The sequence below is a fragment of the Myotis brandtii genome, unplaced genomic scaffold (assembly GCF_000412655.1).
Source record: "Myotis brandtii unplaced genomic scaffold, ASM41265v1 scaffold702, whole genome shotgun sequence".
Taxonomy (NCBI): domain Eukaryota; kingdom Metazoa; phylum Chordata; class Mammalia; order Chiroptera; family Vespertilionidae; genus Myotis; species Myotis brandtii.
In genome coordinates this window covers 956,251-961,386 of record NW_005370755.1, presented here as the reverse complement: position 1 = coordinate 961,386, position 5,136 = coordinate 956,251, and the positions used below count along the sequence as shown (strand labels likewise).

The window sequence follows — 5,136 nt, the reverse complement described above, 5'->3', positions numbered from 1 at the left end:
CGGGGCTTGACGGGGACCTCTAGGCATGCCCCCTGCCGAGGCCTGGGCCGGGGGACCTCAGGCCACACCCCTAGCCCTGGCACTGGGCCTGGCAACCTGAGGCCGCACCCCCCACCCTGCAGAACTAGAACTAGACGGGGGTGGGGCCGGCGGGTCTGGGTCTAGCCCAATGGGGGTGGGGCCAGCCGGGTCTGGGTCTCGCATGATTTTGAGGCACACATGGATGGGTGGGGACTTGACTCTGGTTCCCGTGGCATGACCCAGACTACTTTCAATTTTAATTTATAACACGGCATTCCTGAAGGAGTAATACTATTAAGAAATTCGATGGGAAAATTTTCCTTTTCGGCATCATCCTTTGAATGGATGGAATCATCACTGAAATAGGTGTGAAAATTTCCACTTTCTTTCAGCTTCAGAATGTCAACAAAAACAACCAAATTCACAGTCGACTATGACAGATTGAAACATACACGTGCGATTGGCGCTAGTGAGAGCTTTATATGTATTGTGCATGTGCGAGTCAATGTTTATTTTTAAATTGCCAGTGCATGCCATATGTACTGGCTGGTTGGTTGGATGGTCGGATGGATGTAGGGTCAGTCACTTAGCCATATAGATAGATATAGATATAGATATAGATATAGATATAGATATAGATATAGATATAGATATAGATTAGATATAGATAGAGATAGATATAGATATAGATATTTTTGTTATCACAAAGATATATATTCATTAAAACTATTCTAAAGCTTAAATATTGTTGCCTATAACATAAAATTATATGTTATTGGAATATTTCATTTATAACAGCCTGCTATCTATTGGAACTAGATATAATGTATCATGTATTTAAGTATAAGAATTAAAGCTCAGTATGATTGAAAGATTGTTTTTGGATCAGAAAACCTCAGTTCTCATCTTAGACCTATCTTTACATTGACTCTGTGATTTAAGGAAATCCTCACTGTCAATCAACTTTAGTCTTACCTTTCATTAAACTAAAAACACGAAAATAAATCTGATTTTAAAAATCATTGCCTCCTATCTAATTTGTTGACAGCATGAAGATAATTTAAGGGACTCTTGTGCATTTAATAGAAAATACCATGAGATTAAGGACAGCATTCAAGTCTTAAAGATAGCACAGCAGAGTTTTTAGGAAGAAAAAAGCATTCTTCTTCAAATTAAAACAAAATATTATAAGTTGCTTCTTTCAGATATTTCATTTTTACCCCTTTAAAAATGCCCAATGAAGATATTAAAAACATAAAATAATTTATTTTGACATAAATCCATACTTTAAATTAATGGTGATCTCAACTTTGCACATTTCAACAAAAATATTGTCTCTCCAGCCTGGCTGCTGTAGCTCAATGGTTGAGCATAGACCTATGAACCAGGAGATCCTGGTTCGATTAGGTCAGGGCCAGATTCACTTATATGCATTTTAAAGATATTACTTCTTAATTAAAAAAATAGTGAAACCAGTGGTTTTGGTATATCTCAGATCTTAATTGAACTGAGGCCTTTCAATGATGTAAATTATTTTTTTTCTGACTTAATGACACCATTGCCCTAAATAATATGGAAATAAAAGTGATTTACTAATGAGGTTATATCATTCCATCATATTCAGCATCTCTTTTTTTATGTTTCTTTTTAAATTTCAGCTTTATTGAGGTGAAAGTGGGGTAAAATTCTAAGATGTAAAGTTGACATCATGGCGACTTAATACATGTATGCATTGTGAAAAAATACCCCTCATCTAGTTAACACAACCATCACCATCACCTCACATATTTATTGTTTCTCTGTGTGTCTTTTCTTCAAGAAATGCTTTGACCAAAAATACTTGAGGCGGCAGTGGAAGTTAAATAAAAATGAGTGGCCTAGATACTCGTGGAAGGTAAAGTGGTGCAAGCATTAGTGGATCGTGGCCTGGAGTGACATAGTGACAGTGGAATAAAGAAGTGGATACAGCGATATTTAAAGTGTAGAATTTACAGTACATAGTGAGTAATTAAATTTGAGGAACAGAGGGGGGTCAGGGACGACTGTTGGATTCTTAGGTTGCAAAACTGAATGGATGTAGATGAAAAAAAGGAAAACGTGAAGAAAAATAAATAGGTTCAAAGATAAAGAGGGTGGGTGATGTTTGTTTGGACATGATGAAATAGAGGTGCCATGTGCAAACATCCTATACCCTGGGAGATAGGAGTTTTGAGTTCATCAATGTGATCTAGTTTGGAGTTATGGACTAGGGAATTTTCAGCACAGAAAATAATTGAAAACATGAGATCACTCAGGGACTATTTACAGGATAAATAGAAAAGGAGACTTAGAGGAGACTTAGATATTGAGGAGTAGGTGACAGAAAAAAAGCTTTTTGTCTGAGTATCCATTACCTCTCAGTTCTCTTGTTTCCTAGAAAAGCAAACATTATAAAGATATAAAAATTCTACTAATTAATAATAACTTGTAATACTTTTTCTACTTTAAATTCAACTCCACTTAACCCTGTCGTCTGCCTCTATCCAGTGAATCAACTTTTGGGTAACTATCTCTCTGATTAATAATTTTGTAAACATTTACTAGTAATTGAGAAATTATGAGATAGCGAGGTTAAGTTTTTTTTTTCTCCTTTAGTTGAGCAGTAATTTGTTTAATGCCAGAAGTGTTACAGGATTTTTAAAGAGATGCCATGTTATTGGCATATTTTAACAGTTTCTCTTTTAAAGTGTCTACCTCATCTCCTGATAGTAAATTCAGTAAGCAGTAAAACTTGTGTTCTTAGTGTTTTGATTTCTCACTACCACCAAACATCCATTAACATCCTCGAGATCTTCCTATTAAATCATAATTCTTATGTTGCATTTCAAGACTGGTGAATTTTCTTATCATAATTCTCTTCCTGTGGTTCTAAATCTCAATTGTATCCTATTTCAATATAAGCACTTGCCTTATCCATTTTTATGTAATTCAAAATGTGTCTCTCCTTTATCAAGGTTCCCTTTTTTCTATGAAATCTTCCTCCAAGATAAGTGAACATATTATGTAGTATATTATGGTAGTATGTATTAAAAAAAAAAACAATGAGAGAAGGACATGGGTTGAAATTTTAGATGCATTAGCATGTGGAAACTTCACCGGGAAAGTGGCTTTTGAATAAAAATTGAAAGTAGGAGAAGAAATTAGTCTTGCAAGTGTGAAAGGGAAGCACAAGCCAGGCAGATGGGACAGTGAATGGACTGTGAGACAGAAAATGTACAAGAGATTGATCATTATTCAGTTTTTTTTCTTGTTTTCAAGCTTCATAAATATTCCTTAAATAAAGGGGATATAAATCCCAAGATAAAGAGCTCATATAGAGATAAAATATGCAAGTATTTAAATCCTTTGTGCAATCAGCTGCTTACTATGTAATATTGTTTGTAAGAATATTCATTGACCTCTAAAAGTAAGTTTTAAAGAAGCATAGGACTTTAGTATAGTCCAACTTAGTCTTTTGTCTAATTGTTTACTTGTCATAATAAAGAAAAAAACTACTCATAAACTCATATGCTTTTTAGAATAGAAGAGCAGGATGAAAGAAAGGAAATTACACTTCATTATATGACATAAAGTTAGTTCCTAAACACTTTAAGAAGATGACCTCCTCTAGTAGGTAAAATTCATTCCAATTTATAGAGGAGATTTGATGTAGAGAGTTCAAGTATCTTGTCCCAGATCAGAAAAGAAATAAACCTCAAACCTAAGTCTATCATATTAAAGTCTATGCTGTTTCCTAACTATGTAATTTGTTTATGGCATTATGTGTAAGCAATCTTATCCCAACTAATCCCTAAAAAATGTTTCAGTTCTTATTCTTCTTATTAATAGCCTTTATTTAATGCAGCATTGGATCACATTAATAAGCTTAGATCTGATTTCACTTCAATTGGAATAATGTTTCATTATTCTTTGAGTTCACAATTAATATGTTTCATAGCACATGCTGAAAGACAAATTAATTCCCCTTCTTTCATATATTATATAAGAACAGATGCTACTGCTGCTGAGGGCATAGCATTATTCACTAGAAAACAAACAGATAGTTCCATTAGCTGAAAAATCTTTTTAATATAAATCATGATCCACTGCCATTGTTCGCATTGACTCCACTTTCTTTTCTTTCTTTAATGTGACTGGACTGGTGACATTTCTCTTTTTCTAGCTCTTATCAGAAGGAGGTTTTTGTTGTTGTTTTTTTTGGTTGTTTTTTTACATGACAGTCTTTTATTCTTGTCAAAAGTTTGATCATAGCATCACTGATCATATTATAGGAACAAAATAAAGGAATTTAAGGAGATAATTTTTCTAGAGTATGTTTACATCTAATTCCGGTTTAGAGATGACTGTAGAATAGACATTTGTAAACATCACTTTACTTCATTGTATTTATGAAAACTTATAAAAATCATTTTTTAATACTTGTCAGAATTCATTATCACTCTGCTTATGGTTCCTTAAACTTAAGGTAAAAGAACATTTAATGATAGAATAGACTGAGATAGTTCTTAGTGCATGTGTCTAAAACAGAGTGTAATTAGACCTAAAGCATCCCCAGGTTTTTTTTCTTTTTGAATTTTAATGTATAATGAGAATAAGCTTTTACATAAAGAACTCACTGCTACACACATGTATTACTTCATTTAATCCATGTAATATTTACAAACATGAAAAGATTTTATAAGTGTATTTAAGTAATTTGCTTAAGGTCACAGAGATGGAAAGGCAATTCTAGGATTTGAACCAAGTCAATTTTATCTAGTGATAACTCTCTCTCAAGCACTTTTTGTCTCCCTCCACAAACCCCCTCCCTGGCTTGTGTCAGAGCCTGAGCTGGGCTCTGAGGTTACAGCGGTATTCAGGATAGCTGTGAGGTAACTGGCCAGGGTTACACTGACAGTCTTACTATAATAAGATAGTCCAGTGGAATCAGGGCCAGCTGAAGAATGAATAAGCTTGAAAATCATTATTAGTTCAGTGCCATAACCATCAAAGTTATGATAAATAAGAGCCACTGATTATAAAATACTAGAGGCCCGGTGCACAAAAATTTGTGCACTCGGGGGGGAGGGGGGGGCC

At 34.3% G+C, this 5,136-nt stretch overlaps 1 protein-coding gene and 1 long non-coding RNA gene across 6 annotated transcripts in view; both read left to right on the top strand.

The window, feature by feature from the left end:
- Window positions 1-540, top strand: part of LOC106724068 — a 14,234-nt gene extending 13,694 nt beyond the window's left edge. The window contains exon 3 of the long non-coding RNA XR_001359819.1: window positions 420-540. This is a non-coding gene — a long non-coding RNA (uncharacterized LOC106724068). The remainder of the gene's footprint in view (window positions 1-419) is intronic.
- ERBB4 (erb-b2 receptor tyrosine kinase 4) overlaps window positions 1-5,136 on the top strand; it is a 916,002-nt gene that overhangs the window by 281,817 nt on the left and 629,049 nt on the right. The window lies entirely within an intron of this gene.